Below are 23,692 nucleotides of genomic sequence, written 5' to 3' on the forward strand. Positions count from 1 at the left end.
CCAGGTCGATTAGAAAGGCCTGCTCGTAGAAGTTTTTTAGGGAGCGTTTGACATTGATTAGGGGTGGTCGTTTGACTGCGGACCCGTAGCGGATTCAGGCAATGAGGCAGTGATCGCTGAGATCCTGATTGAAGACAGCGGAGGTGTATTTGGAGGGTCAGTTGGTCAGGATAACGTCTATGAGGGTGCCCTTGTTTACAGATTTAGGGTTGTACCTGGTGGGTTCCTTGATGATTTGTGTGAGATTGAGAGCATCTAGCTTAGATTGTAGGACTGCCGGGGTGTTAAGCATATCCCAGTTTAGGTCACCTAACAGAACAAACTTTGAAGCTAGATGGGGGAGATCAATTCACAAATGGTGTCCAGGGTACAGCTGGGAGCTGAGGGGGGTCGGTAGCAGGCGGCAACAGTGAGAGATTAATTTTTAAAATTAGAAGTTCGAACTGTTTGGGTATGGACCTGGAAAGTATGACATTACTTTGCAGGCTATCTCTGCAGTAGAATGCAACTCCCCCCCCTTTGGCAGTTCTGTCTTGACGGAAAATGTTATAGTTGGGTATGGAAATCTCAGAATTTTTGGTGGCCTTCTTAAGCCAGGATTCAGACACAGCAAGGACATCAGGGTTGGCAGAGTGTGCTAAAGCAGTGAGTAAAACAAACTTAGGGAGGAGGCTTCTGATGTTGACATGCATGAAACCATACCTTTTTTGATCACAGAACTCAATAAATGAGGGTGCCTGGGGACATGCAGGGCCTGGGTTTACCTCCACATCACCCGCGGAACAGAGGAGGAGTAGGTTGAGGGTGCTGCTAAAGGCTATCAAAACTGGTCGCCTAGATCGTTGGGGACAAAGAATAAAAGGAGCAGATTTCTGGGCGTGGTAGAATATATTCAGGGCATAATGCGCAGACAGGGGTATGGTGAGGTGTGGGTACAGCGGAGGTAAGCCCAGGCACTGGGTGATGATAAGAGAGGTTGTATCTCTGGACATGCTGGTTGTAAAGGGTGAGGTCACTGCATGTGTGGGAGGTGGGACAAAGGAGGTATCAGAGGTATGAAGAGTGGAACTAGGGGCTCCATTGTAAACTAAAACAATGATAACTAACCTGAACAACAGTATACAAGGCATATTGACATTTGAGAGAGACATACAGCGAGGCATAAAGTAATCGCAGGTGTTGATTGGGAGAGATAGCTAAAGCAACAGGTGAGACAACAACAGCTAATCAGCTAACAAAACAGCAGCAGGTAAAATGGCGATGACTAGGCAGAGAGGGTCGGATTAACTACACACAGAGCCTGAGTTCGCGGCTGGGGCCGACAGATAAAAAAATTAATAAACAGAATGGAGTACCGTGATTAATGGACAGTCCAGCAGGCATCAGCTATGTAGCCAAGTGATCATAGTGTCCAGGGGGCAACAGTAGATGGAACAGGGAAGCTGCCACTACGCTAGCGACACGGCCTTCTGACCCACATTCCCAGTGGGTCCGAAGTTTACATACACTCAATTAGTATTTGGTAGTGTGCTGCCATCCTGTTAGAAGGTAACAGATTATTTTATTACAATGGTTAAATTGGATTTTCATTGTGTTCAATGGTGTTATTTGCCCCCTAGTGGCGCTTTCTGGTACTTAGAAAGACGACGCAAACAGGAAGTACAGAATTTGTTTTGCACGCATAGAAGCAGCTACAAACAACGCTACGGTGCAGGTCTTTCAATGTAGTTATTTCTTGTCACGCTTCAGCCTTGGAAAAATATTTGTTTGTAAGTTCGATTCAAGCATTTAGCTAATGATGATAATCTTGTTATTGATAGAGTTGCTTACATATCAATGTTGGTTGCATTTACTCACAAATTGCAATGCCTTTCATGTATGTCGTTAGCTGTATTACTTTGCTCATGCGTCATGCAAACGAATTGTAAAATATACAATACTGTAGTTTTGTTACTGTTTCTAGTGTAATATGCTTTGTTATTCTACATAGATGGTTATACATTATTAGAGTAATGAAAGGAGCCAATTACCATATGGTTAACAATTAGCTATATGGTTTGGCATCATGCCAGATTCATGGTACCTTAGCGCGTGCTTTGTTTTTATGCAACTTCAAATGTTTAATGTACAGCTACAGTATGTCGGTGTGAATTGAATACTAAAGTATATTCTTTTCTGTATTTTGCAGTTTCACAACATAAACGTTTTCAATATATTCATTCAAGAAAAGTCACGCCTTGGGAGTTTTATTGAAGACTTAGTTGTTAGCTATCTGTCTAGTTTTGCATGGGAACGCAACTCAAGGGCAGAATAGTGAAAAAACATCATCACATCGGGCTCAAGCTCAGGAATAACCACACACGGTGGTTTTGTTTCTTTTTTGCTTCTTGTTGAAGCAAAAAGCTGACCTCGAGGCAAGTTTATATGTTCTCCAAGTTGAGAGAGCAGCTGCTGCTGCGTTGGCTGAAGCTGCAGCCTTTGAAGAAGTTGTAGGATCAGAATGCAGAGAGCTTCGCAAAGAACTAGACCCAGGGACACAGGCCTTAAGTCCAGTCCAACGTACATGTGAGTATGTGCAACAACATGCTAGGCCCTACTTTGCTGAACTTCCATTTGAAGTGGAGAAACAAGAGCTTAGTGTTGACCCAGCTACATGCCATAATCCAGAAAGTAGCAAACAACAGAACATGAGCAGAGACTCTCCGTTCAAAAGAAATGAACAGCAGCATGGTGGAAATGGAAAGCAAGCCCACTTCCAGTCACACACACACAACTTCCCTGAGTCACAAGTGGCACCAGACCTCACCAAGTACCTCCTACGACGTGAGATGGTGAGTTCCGTACTCCTGAAGTTTGATGATCGCCCTGAAAATTATTGGGCATGGAAAGCATCCTTTCTCAATGCGATCAGAGACTTGAATTTATCAGCCAGGGAAGAGTTAGATCTAATTACCAAGTGGCTAGGGGCAGAGTCGTCTGAGCAAGCAAACAGAATTAGATCTGTCCATATTTTCAACGCAACAGCAGGGCTTAACATGGTCTGGCAACGACTAGAAGACTGCTATGGTACACCCGAAGTGATCGAGAATGCACTGTTGAAGAGAATTGATGATTTTCCAAAACTGGCTAACAAAGACAATCACAAACTAAGAGAACTAGGTGACATTCTTCTCGAACTGGAGTGTGCTAAAGTAGAAGGGTACCTTACAGGCCTCGCTTATCTGGACACATCTCGGGGGGTAAACCCTATTGTAGAGAAACTTCCATTCAGTTTACAAGAAAAATGGATAGCACAGGGATCCAAATATAAGGAGGACTATCGGGTAGCATTCCCACCATTCTCGTTCTTCTCGAGATTCATCAGGAACCAGGCGAAAATTAGAAATGACCCCAGCTTCACCCTCTACACCTCAACTAACCAGGTGTCCATGAAAAGTGAGAAACCTGCCAGGTACAGCAGCAAGACACCTGTGACTGTATACAAGACAGATGTGTCATCTGAGGCCTCAGACCACCAAACCAAACCCAGTAAGACAAAGGTTGAAAACCCTGACCATCACTGCCCAATACATAACAAGCCTCATCCTCTTAAAAAGTGTCGTGGGTTTAGATACAAAACTGTAGATGAGCGCAAATCATATCTCAAAGACAATGGCATTTGTTTCCGATGTTGTGGGTCAACTCAGCACAGAGCTAAAGACTGTAAGGTTTCAATCAAGTGCTCTGAGTGCGACAGCGACAGGCATCTTGCTGCTCTGCATCTAGGCCCAGCCCCTACAAATACAGACACCTCTACAGCAGAGAGAGAGCATGGCGGGGAGCAAGGTGACGATGCTCTTCTATCTGTCACCTCAAAGTGTACAGAGATCTGTGGTGAGGCAGTCAATCCAAGATCATGTTCAAAAATATGCCAAGTCAAAGCTTATCCGGCTGGGAAAAGAGAGAAAGCTGTCAAAATGTATGTAGTGCTTGATGAACAGAGAAACAAATCTCTGGCCAAGACAGAGTTTTTCAGTCTCTTCAACATCAATGACAACTCTGCTCCATACACCATGAAGATGTGTTCTGGGGTAACAGACTTCAGGCAGGAGAGCCGTCAACTTCATTGTGGAGTCTATAGATGGACACATGCAGCTCACTCTCCCTACTCTGATAGAGTGTGATATGATGCCAGACGATAGGATGGAGATTCCCTCCCCCGACATTGCGTATCATCATCCCCATCTGCAACCAGTTATGGACAGAATTCCAGCTGTGGACCCAGACGCTCCCATCCTCCTGCTCTTAGGACGAGACATCTTAAGGGTACACAAGGTACGAGAGCAAATCAATGGGCCCCACGACACTCCTTATGCTCAGCGACTCGACCTCGGGTGGGTCATCGTGGGTGAGGTCTGTCTGGGAACGGCTCACCAGCCAATGTTAACGTGTTCAGGACAAACATACTTCAAAATGGTCGCACATCCTATCTGAGCCCTTGCCCTGACATCATCCAGGTAAAAGAGAACTACAACAGCGTAGCTCAGAAACACATCTCTCCCTCTACAGTGCACTTGAGAGATCCAAACACAACTGTGAACACAGACAGCCTGGGATGTTCCGTGTTCAACAAAACACAAGACGATGATAAAACAGCACCATCAGTGGAGGACAAAGCCTTCTTGGACATTATGGACAAACAGGTTTTCCAGGATGATGGAAACAACTGGGTGGCTCCACTACCCTTTCGCCCCACTAGACGTCGCCTTCCTAATAACAGGGAGCAGGCCATGAACCGTCTCACATCACTTCGCAGGACTTTAGACAAAAAGCCTGACATGAAGCGTCATTTTATTGACTTCATGCAAAAGATGCTGGATAACGACCAAGCCGAACCTTCACAGCCACTAGAGGGAGACAAAGAACGTTGGTATCTGCCCATATTTGGTGTTTACCATCCACAAAAGCCTGAACAAATACGAGTAGTATTTGACTCCAGTGCTAAGTGTCAAGGCGTGTCACTTAATGATGTTCTGCTCAGTGGTCCAGACTTAAACAACACACTCTTGGGTGTCCTAATGCGTTTCCGCAAGGATTGCATTGCACTAACAGCAGATGTGCAACAAATGTTTTACTGTTTTGGTGTACGTGAGGATCACAGAGATCACTTAAGGTTTCTCTGGTATGAAGACAACAACCCAGAAAGAAACATAACCGAGTACAGGATGAAAGTGCATGTATTTGGGAACAGCCCTTCACCAGCCATAGCCATCTACTGCATGAGACGAGCAGCGCTACAGGGTGAGAAGGAACATGGGTCAGAACCCAAGCAATATGTAGTGAGGAACTTCTACGTCGATGATGGTCTGACATCAGTAGCTACTACAGAAGAAACTATCAACATTCTAAGAAAAACACAAGCAATGTTGGCGGAGTCCAACATGAAACTACACAAGATTGCATCCAATAGCAAAACAGTTATGGAAGCCTTCCCTATGGAGGACCGTGCGAAAGACTTAAAAGATCTGGACCTAGGAGTGGATCCTCTCCCCTTTCAACGGAGTCTGGGACTTTCCTGGAACCTGGAAACAGACAGCTTCTCATTCCAGGTGTCCCACAATGAGAAGCCTTTTACGCAGAGAGGCATCCTGTCCACAGTGAATAGTCTTTATGACCCCCTTGGGTGCGTGGCTCCAATAACAATGCAAGGTAAAGCCTTAATCAGAGAACTCTCTTCTGATCAGAGTGAGTGGGTTGCCCCTCTTCCCACAGAAAAAGAAGAGGAATGGAAAATGTGGAAGGAATCTTTGATGGAGTTGGAACATATGAATGTTCAGCGGACCTACATCCCAGTCTCCTTGTCTACCACTCAAAGAAGAGAGCTACACATCTTCTCGGATGCCTCTACAGTAGCCATAGGAGCGGTAGCCTACCTAAGAGTTATTGACTCGGAAGGTCAATGCCATGTTGGATTTGTCATGGGGAAATCAAAATTGGCCCCTCGTCCGACCCACACTATCCCACGCCTAGAACTGTGTGCGGCTTTGCTAGTTGTTGAGATGTATGAACTGATCAAAGACGAAATTGACATTGATATACATGCAGCCAAGTTCTACACAGACAGTAAGATAGTTCTCGGTTACATCCACAATGTCACCAAAAGATTCTATGTTTATGTTGCCAATAGGATAACTCGCATCAGGAAGTCTACCCATCCAGATCAGTGGTGCTATATAAACACTGACAACAATCCAGCAGACCATGCAACCAAGCCCATACTTGCTGCGCTCCTAAAACACACTAGTTGGTTCTCAGGTCCACCGTTCCTGACCCAAACAAACTCGAGTAAGCCTGAGAACATCAATTTTGACCTTGTAGAGCCTCACACAGAGACAGAGATTCGACCAGACGTCACTGTCTTTGCCTCTAAAGTTTCTGGAGCTCAACTCGGCTCTCATCGCTTTGAGAGGTTCTCAAGCTGGAAAACTCTCAATCGAGCCACAGCACGACTCATTCATGTTGCAAGATCCTTCCATAAAGGTGCAGACAACACCAGCTGCAGAGGCTGGCATGACTGTAATAAACCATGCGGTACAAGTGAGTTGTCACAAGCCAAAACAGTAATCATTCACTGTGTGCAACATGAAGCCTTCAGAGAGGAATTCAAATGCATTGAAAAAGGAAAAGAGTTCCCAAAGCAAAGTACACTCAAAAAGCTGAACCCAGTGATTGATGAGGATGGGTTGCTGAGGGTGGGAGGCCGCTTATCCTCCGCCGACATGTTACAAGATGAAAAACATCCTCTCATCATCCCACGGACACATCATGTTGCCACTCTGCTGGTAAGACATTATCACGAGCAAGTAGCTCACCAAGGCCGTCATTTTTCAGATGGAGCTATTCGAGCAGCAGGCTTCTGGATTATTGGGAGCAAACGTCTGGTCTCTGGTATCATTCACAAGTGTGTCACCTGCTGCAAGGTTAGAGGGAGGTTAGTTGACCAAAAAATGGCTGACTTGCCTGCAGACAGACTCACATCTGAACCACCATTCACCAGCGTTGGACTTGATGTGTTTGGACCATGGAATGTCATAACTCGTCGCACTAGAGGTGGTAGTGCAGACTCCAAGCGCTGGGCGGTGCTCTTTACATGTATGTCTAGTAGAGCAGTCCATATAGAGCTTATCGAATCCATGTCCACATCCAGCTTCATCAACGCGCTGAGGCGTTTTTTCGCTATCCGTGGTCCAGCAAAAGTGCTATGGTCTGATCGAGGTACAAACTTTATAGGTGCCTGCAGGGAACTGGGTATCGACACAAATGACTCAGAACTGACTAAATACCTCTCAGATAAGGGATGTACTTGGATATTTAATCCTCCACACTCGTCTCATATGGGTGGTTCTTGGGAGAGACTCATTGGGGTTGCCAGACGTATTCTTGATGCTATGCTGTTTCAGGCGAGCTCCACTCATCTCACACATGAGGTCTTGAGCACTCTTATGTCTGAAGTTATGGCAATAATCAATGCGAGACCCTTAGTGTCAGTATCAACCGACCCTGACATGCCTACCATTCTCACACCCTCAATGTTACTTACACAAAAGACCAGCGCTACCTCAGCCCCTTCTGGATACTTCAGCATGAACGACCTTCATGGAAAACAGTGGAAGCAAGTCCAGTGTCTCGCTGACACCTTTTGGAAAAGGTGGAGACAGGAGTACCTGACAACGCTGCAGAGACGCAGAAAATGGACAGCAGAAAAGCCAAACGTAAAAGTGGGAGATGTTGTCTTATTGAAAGACAGTCAGGCACACAGAAATGACTGGCCAGTCGGGCTTGTGGTAAAAACCTTTCCCAGTACTGACAAAAAGGTTAGGAAAGTAGAACTAAAAATTGTCAAGCAAGGAGCTGCTAAGGTGTTTCTGAGCCCAATCTCAGAGATTGTTGTTCTTCTTTCTGAAGCATCCTAGAGACAAAAGATAAAAATAGAAAGGACATTATTTGTTTCTTGATATGTTTTATTTCATAGTGGCACAATTTCATTATGCCAGGCAGGGAGTGTGCTGCCATCCTGTTAGACGGTAACAGATTATTTTATTACAATGATTAAATTGGATTTTCATTGTGTTCAATGGTGTTATTTGCCCCCTAGTGGCGCTTTCTGGTACTTAGAAAGACGACGCAAACAGGAAGTACAGAATTTGTTTTGCACGCATAGAAGCAGCTACAAACAACGCTACGGTGCAGGTCTTTCAATGTAGTTATTTCTTGTCACGCTTCAGCCTTGGAAAAATATTTGTTTGTAAGTTCGATTCAAGCATTTAGCTAATGATGATAATCTTGTTATTGATAGAGTTGCTTACATATCAATGTTGGTTGCATTTACTCACAAATTGCAATGCCTTTCATGTATGTCGTTAGCTGTATTAGTTTGCTCATGCGTCATGCAAACGAATTGTAAAATATACAATACTGTAGTTTTGTTACTGTTTCTAGTGTAATATGCTTTGTTATTCTACATAGATGGTTATACATTATTAGAGTAATGAAAGGAGCCAATTACCATATGGTTAACAATTAGCTAATTAGCTATATGGTTTGGCATCATGCCAGATTCATGGTACCTTAGCGCGTGCTTTGTATTTATGCAACTTCAAATGTTTAATGTACAGTATGTCGGTGTGAATTGAATACTAAATGATATTCTTTTCTGTATTTTGCAGTTTCCCAACATAAACGTTTTCAATATATTCATTCAAGAAAAGTCACGCCTTGGGAGTTTTATTGAAGACTTAGTTGTTAGCTATCTGTCTAGTTTTGCATGGGAACGCAACTCAAGGGCAGAATAGGTAGCATTGCCTTTAAATTGTTTAACTTGGGTCAAATGTTTCAGGTAGCCTTCCACAAGCTTCCCACAATACGTTGGGTGGATTTTTGCCCATTACTCCTGACAGAGATGGTGTAACTGAGTCAGGTTTATAGGCCTCCTTGCTCGCACACGCTATTTCAGATCTGCCCAAAAAGTGTTCTATGGGATTGAGGTCAGGGCTTTGTGATGGCCACTCCAATACCTTGACTTTGTTGTCCTAAAGACATTTTGCTACAACTTTGGAAGCATGCTTGCGGTCATTGTCCATTTGGAAGACCCATTTGCGACCAAGCTTTAATTACAGCTACCCCCCTACTTTTTGCAATTTCCACCTGAAGACATTCCCAAATCTAACTGCCTGTAGCTCAGGCCCAGGACCAAGGATATGCATATTCTTGGTTTCATTTGAAAGAAAACACTCTGAAGATTGTGTAAATGTGAATTGAATGTAGGAGAATATAACACAATAGATCTGGTTTAGATAATACAATTTAATTTTTATTGTTGTATCATCATCTTTAAAATGAACAAGACAAAACAAACATTCAGATAGGATGATGGGGATAATTTCAGTGAAAAACATAAGAGGGCAACAGTACTTGTGCAAAGTTTCAGAATGATAACTTCCAAAATGAGTGTGTTACATGACATTTATCATGAAGTCACCCAGGTGTCCCACACAAGTAGCCCAAATGTACCCAAGTGGCCAAATTGGTGAAGTTATACATTTTGAATGTAATAATTATATACAAAATACCAAAATGGTATTCTAACACACCCCCCCCCAAAAAATGGAGAAAAAACATGAGAAAAAAACATGAAAAAATAACACTTTCAATATTTGGAAGACCCTCAGTCCTCTGCACAATATTGTGCTGCTGATGCCAGGTGCCATAGCAGTCTCTTTCTGCTGTAAAGCAGAGGGTCACCAAGCATGTGGTGCAGGTGATGGGGGACTTCATTTTGCAAAGAACACAGCAAACCGTCCATGCTGTGCCCTTTTGGCCCTGAAGCACATCCATGCCTGCAGAAAGAAATTGGGCTTTTCAACCGTTCGCTGCCTGCACCCGCACGCCCGACTAGCATCACCACCCTGGATGGTTCCGACCTAGAATATGTGGACATCTATAAGTACCTAGGTGTCTGGCTAGACTGTAAACTCTCCTTCCAGACTCATATCAAACATCTTCAATCCAAAATCAAATCTAGAATCGGCTTTTTATTTCGCAACAAAGCCTCCTTCACTCACGCCGCCAAACTTACCCTAGTAAAACTGACAATCCTACCGATCCTCGACTTCGGCAATGTCATCTACAAAATAGCTTCCAATACTCTACTCAGCAAACTGGATGCAGTTTATCACAGTGCCATCCGCTTTGTTACTAAAGCACCTTATACCACCCACCACTGCGACCTGTATGCTCTAGTCGGCTGGCCCTCGCTACATATTCGTCGCCAGACCCACTGGCTCCAGGTCATCTACAAGTCCATGCTAGGTAAAGCTCCGCCTTATCTCAGTTCACTGGTCACGATGGCAACACCCACCCGTAGCACGCGCTCCAGCAGGTGTATCTCACTGATCATCCCTAAAGCCAACACCTCATTTGGTCGCCTTTCCTTCCAGTTCTCTGCTGCCTGTGACTGGAACGAATTGCAAAAATCGTTGAAGTTGGAGACTTTTATCTCCCTCACCAACTTTAACCTCTCTGAACCACCCATACTGGATCCGGGATAATTGTCATCAGCAACGCTGAATAGCATATAATATTACTAGAAAATATTCCTATTCGTGAAATCACAAGTGCAATATTGCAAAACACAGTTTAGCCTTTTGTTAATCCACCTGTCGACTCAGATTTTGAAATTATGCTTTACAGCGTAAGCAATACAAGCTTTTGTGGAAGTTTATCGATCGCTCGACATAACAATAAGTACACTTAGCATCAGGTAACTTGGTCACGAAAATCAGAAAATTAATCGTTTTCCTTTGATGATCTGAATGAACCTCATTACGCCGGAGTTTCTTACATGGGTTGGTCTTCCAACACATAACTATTACATATTGCCGTTTACCTCAGCTCATTGGCTATCTACCCAGCTAGATTTCAAGGCGATCAGTGGTCATAGGGTTAAAATACAGTCAATCAATGAAACAGAGGTCACAATGTTGTCATTACTTGTTGTCTTCAAATCGGTTTCTTTCAGTCAATACGTCCCGCAAAATTACCCATCAGGTTTGGTTGTTTTACAAACTGAAACCAAACATGAAATGAAACCAAACATGACTGGAAAAGTCACATTTAGTGTGTGTATTTACATCGAATGTGTTGTCGAAAATGGAATGAAAATGGAATTCACGACACAAGCGGTTCACAAAATGTTTCGTGTTAGTCTATAAAAATGGATTTTATCAAACAAAAGACCATTCATTGTGTAACAATGAGCATTGGGATTGCAAACAGATGAAGATCGTCAAAGGTAAACAATTTATTTTATTGCAGTTTGTGATTTTGTTATGCCTGTGCTGGTTGAAATAGTTTTTTTTTATGGGGCTCTATCCTCAGATAATCGCATCGTATTCTTTCGCAGTAAATCCTTTTTTAAATCTGACAACGCAGTTGGATTAGCAAGATTCTAGGCTTTCAAAACATGTGAGACACTTGTATTTTGATTAATGTTTAATATGACTATTTATGTAGCGATCACCGTATGTTGTCGAATTTCATCCCGCTAACTTTTAACGGGTTCGGTACGCAGAGAGGTTAACTTCCTGACTGATCTCTTGAGATGTTACTTCAATATATCCACATAATTCTACCTCCTCATGATGCCATCTATTTTGTGAAGTGCACCAGTCCGTCCTGCAGCAATGCACCCCAACAACATGATGGAAAAGCCCCCCCCCTTTTCCCTCCAAACATTATAGCCTAACAGTTCTATTTTTGTTTCATTAGACCAGAGGACATTTCTCCAATCTTTGTACCCATGTGCGGTTTTGAAGCAGTGGCTTCTTCCTTGCTGAGCGACCTTTCAGGTTATGTCTATATAGGACTCGTTTTACTGTGAATATAGATACTTTTATTCCTGTTTCCTCCACCATCTTCACAAGGTCCTCTGCTGTTGTTCTGGGATTGATTTGCACTTTTAGCAACAAAGTACATTCATCTCTAAGAGACAGAATGCGTCTCCTTCCTGAGCTGTATGATGGCTGCGTGGTCCCATGGTGTTTATACTTGCGTACTATTGTTTATACAGATGAACGTGGTACCTTCAGGGGTTTGGAAATTGCTCCCAAGGATGAACCAGACTTGTGGAGGTCTATAATTTTTTTTCTGAGGTCTTGGCTGATTTCTTTAGATTTTCCCATGTCAAGCAAATGGCCACTGAGTTTGAAGGTCGGCCTTGAAATACATCCACAGGTACACCTCCAATTGACTCAAATGATGTCAATTAGCCAAACAGAAGCTTCGAAAGCCATAACATCATTTTCTGGAATTTTCCAAGCTGTTTAAAGGCACAGTCAACTTAGTGTATGTAAACTTCTGACCCACTGGCATTTAGATACAGTGAATTATAAGTGAAATAATCTGTCTGTAAACAATTGTTGGAAAAATGACTTGTGTCATGCACAAAGTAGATGTCCTAACCGACGTGCCAAAACTATAGTTTGTTAACAAGACATTTGTGGAGTGGTTGAAAAACGAGTTAATGACTCCAACCTTAGTGTATGTAAACTTCTGACTTCAACTGTATGTCTCCTCTAGTCAAGTTATGGAGGAGGGTTGGGGTGGACTGTCTGCCATTCATGTTCTTATGCAATCGAAACATGTTACTCCAGCAAGGAGAATGGGCTCCTCTAGAGCTTGGTTCCTATCAATGTTTCTTCCTACTTTTCCTTCAGGTGTTTTGGCCATTTAGGTTGCTGTTGAGACGTTTGGAACAAATACACTTGTAAAGAGCACTACATAAATTAAATGAACGATGGCTCAATAGTGATTCTGAATGCTCGGTAGGTTGGTGCATGATGTTTGTAACAACGTAGTTGTGGGTTTGGTTCCCGCACGGGCCAAAAATACTGAAAATATACCTTTGCAAAGAAATGCTTTGGATTAAAGCAACTGCTAAGTGACCATATTAACATATTGACTAATTCCATGGTTTTCAAACCTCTACTCAGGGACACCTAGACGTTTCACAATTTTGATGTAGTTGCTCTCGGAGGATGTGTTGGTACTACTTCTTTATTCATGGCTGTGTTCTTAGGCAAAATTGTGAGTGAACCCTCTCCCTTGGCTGAGAAGCAACCCCACACATGAATGGTCTCAGGATGCTTTACTGTTGGCATGACACAGGACTGATTGGTGGCGCTCAACTTGTCTTCTCCTGACAAGCTTTTTTCTGGATGCCCCAAACAATCGGAAAGGGGATTCATCAGAGAAAATGACTTTACCCCCGTCCTCGGCAGTCCAACCCCTGTACCTTTTGCAGAATATCAGTCTGTCCCTACTGTTTTTCCTGGAGAAAAGTGGCTTCTTTGCTGCCCTTCTTGACGCCAGGCCATACTCCAAAAGTCTTCGCCTCACTGTGCATGCAGATGCACTCACACCTGCCTGCTGCCAGTCCTGAGCAAGCTCTGTACTTGTGGTGTCCCGATCCAGCAGCTGAATCAACTTTAGGAGACGGTCCTGGCGTTTGCTGGACTTTCTTGGGCACCCTGAAACCTTCTTCACAACAATTGAACCCCTCTCCTTGAAGTTCTTGATGATCCGATAAATGGTTGATCCTGAGCAATATCCTTGCCTGTGAAGCCCTTTTGGTGCAAAGCAATGATGACGGCACGTGTTTCCTTGCAGGTAACCATGGTTGACAGAGGAAGAACAATGATTCCAAGCACCACCCTCCTTTTGAAGCTTCCAGTCTGTTATTCGAACTCAAATCAGAATGACAGAGTGATCTCCAGCCTTGTCCTCATCAACACTCACACCTGTGTTAACGAGAGAATCACTGACATGATGTCAGCGGGTCCTTTTATGGCAGGGCTGAAATGCAGTGGGAATGTTTTTTGGGGATTCAGTTCATTTGCATGGCAAAGAGGGACTTTGCAATTAATTGCAATTCATCTGATCACACTTCATAACATTCTGGAGTATATGCAAATTGCCATCATACAAACTGAGACAGCAGACTTTGTGAAAATGTCTATTTGTGTCATTCTCAAAACTTTTGGCCAGGACTGTACATCCAAGATTTTGAGATTAAGGAGCAAAACAAAGGGTGGTTCCAAAATGTATAATTTTTTTACTGTCTACTTCTTATAAACCTCTTCCTCTTGATACTGTGTGGAAAAGGGGTCTTCCAGGTATGGATCAATGTTTTAGTTGGGACGTGTGTGCTCTAATATTCAACAATCCTCTCAGAATACTTATCACCAACAGATCAATTATAATTTTGTATATAGGGCTTGTCTAACTCCTCGTAAACTGTTCTATATTAAATTCTTAATGATGTTTCCTGTACATTGTGCCGTCTTATTAATGAACTGGGTACCTTTGCACACATGGTTTGGGAATGCCCTCTGATATCTATATTCTGAGATGAAGTAGCATCAAACTTGTCCACTCTATTGTCAGAAAATATTCCTGCATCTCCTTTTGTTTACAAAGATTTTTCGGTACTTCATTTATTTCTATGTCAGAAGCGCATTCTTCTTGCTGAGCTAACGGCATGAAAATGATTGCAGTACAATGGAAGCCTCCACACTCACTCGCTATCCGTCAATGGATCCTCGTTTTTTGGGATGTAATTTACACTCACTGGCCAGTTTAGTACCGGGTCGGACCCCCCTTTGCCTCCAGAACAGCCTGAATTCTTTAGGGCATGGATTCTACAAGTTGGAAACATTCCACAGGGATGTTGGTCCATGCTGACGCGATGGCATCAGACAGTTGCTGCAGATTGGACGGCGGTACCCCACCACCACAGCCAGTACCGTTGACACCATGTCTAAACTACTGGCACACAGCTCGAACACCAATGCATACCCCACAAGACATGCCACAAGAGGTCTCTTCACAGTCCCCAAGTCCAGAACATACAATGGGAGGCACACAGTACTACATAAAGCCATGACTACATGGAACTCTATTACACATCAAGTAACTGACGCAAGCAGTAAAATTAGATTTAAAAAATAGATAAAACACACGTTATGGAACAGCGGGGACTGTGACGCAACACAAACATTGGCACAGACACATGCATACACACGCACACACACGATAACATACGCACTATACATAAACATGGATTTAGACATGTATATATGTGGTACCGGTGGAGTAGATGCCTGAGGGCACTGAGTGTGTTGTGAATTCTGTGAATGTAATGTTATGTTTTAAAATTGTATAAACTGCCTTAATTTTGCTGGACCCCAGGAAGAGTAGCTGCTGCTTTGGCAGTAAATACAAATATACCAGGCAGGATGGGTTCATGGACTCATGCTGCTTACGCTAAATCCTGACTCGGCCATCAGCATGACGCAACAGGAACTGGAATTCGTTGTTTTTAGCTGATAGGAGTGGAACCCCGTCTGCTGCATTAGCCCATCCATGACAAGGATCGACGAGATGTGTTCCAAGATGCCGTTCAGCACACCACTGTTGTTCTGCACAATTATTTGTCTGTTTGTGACCCGCCTGTTAGCTTGCACGATTCTTGGCATTCTCTTTCGACCTCTCTCATCAAAGAGCTGTTTTCACCAACAGGACTGCCGCTGACAGGATCTTTTTTGTTTGTCGCACCATTCTCGGTAAACCCTAGACACTGTTGTACGTGAAAAGCTCAGGAAGACGGTCGTTTCTGAGATACTGGATCTGGCGTGCCTGGTACCGACAATTATACCACGCTCAAAATTGCTTAGGTCACTCGTTTTGCCTATTGTAATGTTCAATAGAATAGTAACTGAATGCTTTGATGCCTGTCTTCCTGCTTTATATAGCAAGCCCACGGACATGTGACTGTCTGTAATAGCGATCTACTTCCATGAATGCGGTACCTAATAAATACCTAATAAACTGGCTGGTGAGTGTATATGAAGTTGTCTACAGCCCACATTATTAGAGCTAAAGAAAACACGGAAGCAAAAAAACACTTACTGTTCAATGCTGGGGGACAATTGGAGTTTAAAGAACACCTGGGTTGCCTCTGCGTCTTTGAAGCTTACGGAGAGAAGGGCCACGTCTTCCCCAGGGTCCAACAATGTATCCTGGGGGAAGGGGGGGAGGAGGGGGAGGGGGAGTTAGTACTCACAAAGAAGTCTCATTTCACTTCTGCATGACTGATATGAATTCAACAAATCAATGTGAATGAAGTTAATTAAAAGCTCCCCCCATAATGTAGGACATTTGGATTACAGCTGAAGTGAGCTGCACTTCAGTAATAAGTCAAGCTCAACCCAACCAAGTCCAGTTTAGCCTAGCTCAGCTACAGTAAGGCCGAATTCCCAGTCTAAGACTGATTTAAGTAAATCTGAGTGTATGTGTTTTAAACAGGCACACAAAGAGAGAGGGCAAGAGCGAGAAAGAGAGAGAAAGAGAAGAAAAAAGAAAGATAAGAGACCAGATTTGTTTCACGCCGCGTTAACTTCAACAGCTGCAGCCGATTAGCGTCGCTGATGACTGGGATCACCAACCATGTGTGAAAGAGAGAAGCCACTCGAAGCTGCTCTAGATGAGCCGATGATGCCAATCCATCTCTTCAAGGTTTTGATTTATTCCCCCCGTTCTCTCTGTATCTATTGGTCATTTTTCCTAGAGCTAGGCCCACCCTGTGACGAATTGACATTAGCACGATCTGACATTAAGCACCGCTCGGGCTAACCAAAAGAGGGCCGGGGCGTTAAACATGTCTTACAGTTGGTTTGAACTCATCCATTTGGGCTAATCACTGCCCTTTGTGGCAAAAGGGAATCTCCCTCACCACCATACGGTATCGGTTAAGGGTCAGCGCTACCAGTTCATTAGCCAGGCGACTCAACGCCGCCAACTCCGTAACCAAAGCAGGCACAATGAGTTCTGTTAATTTATTTTAATTTTATTTTACCTTTATTTAACTAGGCAAGTCAGTTAAGAACAAATTCTTATTTTTTTAGAGGAGATGAAACTGCCTTTTCTTTGATAGGCCCGAAACGGTTGACTGTGTGCACTCCCTCATTGAGCAGTTTCTGAGTTAAAGTGTGTTTATTGTGTTTTGTGTAACCTAAATGCTATTGTGGTTGGGTTTTTAATTTAAAGTGTTTTAAATGAGGCTTGAGGGAGTTGGATACATGACTCTTTCACATCAAGGACTCCCTCTCTGGCCCTGAATGAAGATGGCCACCACACTGGATTTCCATACCACTGTTTCAAGAGGTCGGGGGTCAAAATTAACCATCTGAATTAGTGTTGGTGGCTCAGTTTTTGTATTTCAAAAACAATTTGAATTTGTCAGGGTCCTCTGCAGGCAGGGGAAAAGTTCCCTTCCATCTAGCCCGAGCAGAACAGAGTGACGCACAACACACAAAACAAAGCCACACTTCTTCCCAAATCATCATGGTGTATGTATGTATGTATGTATTTATGTATGTATGTATGTGTGTATGTGTGTGTGTGTGTGTGTGTGTGTGTATGTATGTATGCCTGTGTAACAACAGCCACAACAATGAAGATGGCAACCTCATGTCGAATTCTGTCACGCATCAAAGAAAATAGCATAGAGGGGGAAAGAAAGGGGGATGTGGGGTAAAAGAGAATAGGGTGTCTGTCTGTCATCCACAGGTGTTGCTTGATTGAGTCAGCTCGCATCAACATAGTGGACGTCTGCATCAATAAGCAACCACACTACCTCCCCGAGTTGCGCTTCTGGGCTGCCGCAATTTACTATTTGGAATGGACTGGAATACATGGAAAGGTGGGGGAGTTGGAGGAATGAGACGAGAGGGAGATAAGGCACAGTTGTTTCCCCCAGTTTGTCACTGTCAAGTTCCATCAGTCACTGGCAAGGTGATCTAATGGATATTTTTTTTAGAGCAACACTTGCGGAGAGAGAAGGAATCTGCTGAAGGTGAGAGTTGGGGTGGGAAATAACATTGGGTTCCTCTGCATGGGTGGCACTGTGTCGTGGTCCTCGTGAGGGTTTGTTTTTAGACACAGAGTTCCTTTTGTCCCAAAGGACCTGACAAAAGTCACAAGGCATCACGGAAACAGAAACAACAGACGAGGGAGGCCCCTGATCTGTCCTGTTTAAAGAAATAAACATTTAACCTTAATTTAACCAGGTAGGCCAGTTGAGAACAAGTTCAAATCAAATCAAATTTTATTTGTCACATACACATGGTTAGCAGATGTTAATGCAAGTGTAGTGAAATGCTTGTGCTTCTATTTCAGACAATGCAGGCAGTAATAACCCATGAGTAATCTAATCTAACAATTTCACAACAACTACCTTATACACACAAGTGTAAAGGGATGAAGAATATGTACATAAAGATATATGAATGAGTGATGGTACAGAACGACATAGGCAAGATGCAGTAGATGGTATCGAGTACAGTATATACACATGAGATGAGTAATGTAGGGTATGTAAACATTATATTAAGTGGCATTTTTTAAAGTGGCTAGTGATACATTTTTTACATCCATTTTTCCAATATTAAAGTGGCTGGAGTTAAGTCAGTATGTTGGCAGCAGCCACTCAATGTTAGTGGTGGCTGTTTAACAGTGTGATGGCCTTGAGATAGAAGCTGTTTTTCAGTCTCTCGGTCCCAGCTTTGATGCACCTGTACTGACCTCGCCTTCTGGATGATAGTGGGGTGAACAGGCAGTGGCTCGGGTGGTTGTTGACCTTGATGATCTTTATGGCCTTCCTGTGACATCGGGTGGTGTAGCTGTCCTGGAGGGCAGGTAGTTTGCCCCCGGTGATGCGTTGTGCAGACCTCACTAACCTCTGGAGAGCCTTACGGTTGTGGGCGGAGCAGTTGCTGTACCAGGCGGTGATACAGCCCGACAGGTTACTCTCGATTGTGCATATGTAGAAGATTGTGAGTGCTTTTGGTGACAAGCCGAATTTCTTCAGCCTCCTGAGGTTGAAGAGGCGCTGCTGCGCCTTCTTCACGACGCTGTCTGTGTGGGTGGACCAATTCAGTTTGTCCGTGATGTGTACGCCGAGGAACTTAAAACTTACTACCCTCTGCACTACTGTCCTGTCGATGTGGATAGGGGGGTGCTCCCTCTGCTATTTCCTGAAGTCCACGATCATCTCCTTTGTTTTGTTGACGTTGAGTGTGAGGTTATTTTCCTGACACCACACTCCGAGGGCCCTCACCTCCTCCCAGTAGGCCGTCTCGTCGTTGTTGGTAATCAAGCCTACCACTGTAGTGTCGTCTGCAAACTTGATGATTGAGTTGGAGGCGTGCATGGCCACGCAGTCGTGGGTGAACAGGGAGCACAGAAGAGGGCTCAGAACGCACCCTTGTGGGGCCCCAGTGTTGAGGATCAGCGGGGTGGAGATGTTGTTACCTACCCTCACCACCTTGGGGCGGCCCGACAGGAAGTCCAGTACCCAGTTGCACAGGGCGGGGTTGAGACCCAGGGTTGATGACGAGTTTGGAGGGTACTATGGTGTTAAATGCTGAGCTGTCGTCGATGAACAGCATTCTCACATAGGTATTCCTCTTGTCCAGATGGGTTAGGGCAGTGTGAAAAGTGGTTGCGATTGCGTCGTCTGTGGACCTATTGGGGTGGTAAGCAAATTGGATTGTGTCTAGGGAGGTGATATGGTCCTTGACTAGTCTCTCAAAGCACTTCATGATGGCGGAAGTGAGTGCTACGGGGCGGTAGTCGTTTAGCTCAGTTACCTTAGCTTTCTTGGGAACAGGAACAATGGTGACCCTCTTGAAGCATGTGGGAACAGCAGACTGGGATAAGGATTGATTGAATATGTCCGTAAACACACTAGCCAGCTGGTCTGCGCATGCTCTGAGGACGTGGCTGGGGATGCCATCTGGGCCTGCAGCCTTGCGAGGGTCAACACGTTTAAATGTTTTACTCACGTCGGCTGCAGTGAAAGAGAGTGCGCAGGTTTTGGTAGCGGGCCGTGTCAGTGGCACTGTATTGTCCTCAAAGCGGGCAAAAAAGTTATTTAGTCTGTCTGGGAGCAAGACATCCTGGTCTGCGACGGGGCTGGTTTTCTTTTTGTAATCCGTGATTGACTGTAGACCCTGCCACATACCTCGTGTCTGAGCCGTTGAATTGCGACTCTACTTTGTCTCTGTACTGACGCTTAGCTTGTTTGATTGCCTTGTGGAGGGAATAGCTACACTGTTTGTATTCGGTCATGTTTCCGGTCACCTTGCCCTGGTTAAAAGCAATGGTTCGTGCTTTCAGTTTCGCGCGAATCCTGCGAATCCACGGTTTCTGGTTTGGGAATGTTTTAACAGTTGCTATGGGTACGACATCGCCGATGCACTTGCTAATAACCTCGCTCACCGAATCAGCGAATTCGTCAATGTTGTTGTTTGAAGCAACATTTCCCAATCCACGTGATCGAAGCAATCTTGAAGCGTGGAATCAGATTGGTCAGACCAGCGTTGAACAGACCTGAGTGCGGGAGCTTCCTGTTTTAGTCTCTGTCTATACGTAGGCAGGGAACAACAAAATGGAGTCGTGGTCAGCTTTTCCGAAAGGAGGGCGGGGGAGGGCATTATATGCGTCGCGGAAGTTAGAATAACAATGATCCAGGGTTTTACCAGCCCTGGTAGCACAATCGATATGCTGATAGAATTTAGGGAGTCTTGTTTTCAGATTAGCCTTGTTAGCCCAGTTATGCATTAGGGGGCCCTATTAAAATTTTGGGATGAAAAATGTTCCCGTTTTAAACAATATATTTTCTTTCGAAAAGATGCTCGACTATGCATATAATTGACAGCTTTGGAAAGAAAACACTGACGTTCCCAAAACTGCAAAGATATTGTCTGTGAGTGCCACAGAACTGATGTTACAGGCGAAACCCAGATAAAAATCCAACCAGGAAGTGCCGCATGTTTTGAAACTAGACTGCATCCAATTTGCTGAGTAGAGTGTTGGAGGCTATTTTGTAAATGACATCGCCGAAGTCAAGGATTGGTAGGATAGTCAGTTTTATGAGGGTATGATTGACAGCATGAGTGAAGAAGGCTTTGTAGCAAAATAGGAAGCAGATTCTAGATTTAACTTTGGATTGGAGATGCTTAATGTGAGTCTGGAAGGAGAGTTTACAGTCTAGCCAGCCACCTAGGTATTTATAGTTGTCCACATATTCTAAGACAGAACCGTCCAGAGTAGTGGTGCTAGTCGGGCAGGCGGGTGCAGGCAGCAATCGATTGAAGTTGGAATTTTGCCGCTATCAGACACTACTGATTTATGCTGATACATACGTTTCTGCATGGGTACAATCACCCTGTGCATCCAAGCCTCCCAGAGATTTTGGTTGCACTTTTGAAAAAAAAATCCTTCTGTAAGAGTTTCCTTTTTTTTGTAAGGCCAAAATCCTGACTTGCGATATGCATTCAGAACTTTAGAACGTGTTCAGAACATCATAAGGTTTTCCAGGGACACCAGAAATTCTCCAGTCACGAGTTGGCAGGTGACAGGGGTAACGTACAACTTCTGTCTTCAATCCCTTACAACCACATCAACCTTCAAGTTTGGTCGGAAGATGATTTGTGTGGAAGCCTCACACACTGCGATGCATATCAGAAAGCTGGGTGCAATCTCTAAGGTAGGATACAGAATACAGACAGTCCTACTCATTTGGCCACTCTTCTGGCATTAGTTTGGGAGACTATCACAAGGCCTTGATTTACCAAACCAAGAGCTGAAGATGGGTAATGTAAATTTCCTTTATTTAGTCAGGGGAGCCCAATTGAGACCAGCATCTCATTAACAATGTAGCCTCAGGACAACAATTTCACACATTATGTAAGAACAAGACAAGGATTTGTATGATTGAGCAGAGTTTTACTATTGATTGTGGTAGTAAACAAGTAGTCAAAACACTACAGCCAGTGTTGGGGAGTAACAGGTCACATGTAATCTGTTACACGTAACTGATTACAAAAAAATGTATTCTAATATCTTACGTTACCAGCAAAAAAATATCGTAATCAGCTTACAGATACTCTTGAAAAACTATATGATTGTTACGGCTTTCTTCCGTCGAAGGAGAGTCGGACCAAAATGCAGCGTGGTTAGTTCGATACATGTTTAATGAATGAAAATACGAACAAATACAAAAACAACAAACGGAAATGTGAAAACCTAATACAGCCTGTCTGGTGAATACAAACACACTGAGACAGGAACAATCACCCACAAAATACACAGTAAAACCCAGGCTACCTAAATATGGTTCCCAATCAGAGACAACGAGAATCACCTGACTCTGATTGAGAACCGCCTCAGGCAGCCAAGCCTATGCTAGACACACCCCTCATCAGCCACAATCCCAATGCCTACAAAAACCCCAATACGACAACACAATAAACCCATGTCACACCCTGGCCTGAATAAATAATTAAAGAAAACACAAAATACTAAGACCAAGGCGTGACAGAACCCCCCCCCCCAAGGTGCGGACTCCCGGATGCACCTCAAAACCATAGGGAGGGTCCGGGTGGGCGTCTGTCCATGGTGGCGGCTCCGGCTCGGGACGTGGACCCCACTCCATAAATGTCTTAGTTCCTCCCCCTTGTGTCCTGGGATAGTCCACCCTCGCCGCCGACCATGACCTCGTAGTCCTCACCCAGAACCCCACTGGACTGAGGGGCAGCTCGTGACTGAGGGGCAGCTCGGGACTGAGGCAGCTCGGGACTGAGGGGAAGCTCGGGACTGAGGGGAAGCTCGGGACTGAGGGGAAGCTCGGGACTGAGGGGCAGCCCGGGACTGAGGGGCAGACCAGGGACTGAGGGGCAGCCCGGGACTGAGGGGAAGCCCGGGACTGAGGGGAAGCCCGGGACTGAGGGGAGCCGGGACCGGGACTGAGGGAAGCCCGGGACTGAGGGGCAGCCCAGTACTGAGGAAGCCCAGTACTGAGGGAAGCCCAGTACTGAGATGAGGCTCAGGCAGGTAGTTGGCTCCTGCAGATCCTGGCTGGCTGGCGGATCTGGAAGAGTCTGGTTGACTGGCAGATCTGGAAGAGTCTGGTTGACTGGCAGATCTGGAAGAGTCTGGTTGACTGGCAGATCTGGAAGATCATGGCTGACTGGCGGATCTAGCTTCTCTGGCTGCTCCATGCAGACTGACAGCTCTGGCTGCTCCATGTAGATTGGCAACTCTGGCTGCTCCATGCAGATTGACAGCTCTGGCTTCTCCATGCAGACTGGCGGCTTTGGCTGCTCCATGCAGACTGACAGCTCTGGCTGCTCCATGCAGACTGGTAGCTTTGTGCAGACTGACAGCTCTGGCTGCTCCATGCAAACTGACAGCTCAGGCTGTTCCATGCAAACTGACAGCTCAGGCTGCTCCATGCAGACTGGCAGCTCTGGCTGCTCCATGCAGACTGACAGCTCAGGCTGCTCCATGCAGGCTGACAGCTCTGGCTGCTCCATGCAGACTGGCAGCTCTGGCTGCTCCATGCAGACTGGCAGCTCTGGCCGCTCCATGCAGACTGGCAGCTCTGGCTGCTCCATGCAGACTGGCAGCTCTGGCTGCGTTGAACAGGCAGGAGGCTCCGGCAGCGCTGTAGAGGAGGAAGGCTCTGGAAGCGCTGAACAGGCGGGAGACTCCGACAGCGCAGGAGAGGAGGAAAACGCTGGCTGCACTGAAC

The 23,692-nt window shown here is 44.8% G+C and overlaps 1 pseudogene; it reads right to left on the reverse strand.

The window, feature by feature from the left end:
- Positions 1-23,692, reverse strand: part of LOC112262425 — a 196,837-nt pseudogene that overhangs the window by 40,497 nt on the left and 132,648 nt on the right.

Source organism: Oncorhynchus tshawytscha, linkage group LG11 (genome assembly GCF_018296145.1).
Source record: "Oncorhynchus tshawytscha isolate Ot180627B linkage group LG11, Otsh_v2.0, whole genome shotgun sequence".
Lineage (NCBI taxonomy): Eukaryota > Metazoa > Chordata > Actinopteri > Salmoniformes > Salmonidae > Oncorhynchus > Oncorhynchus tshawytscha.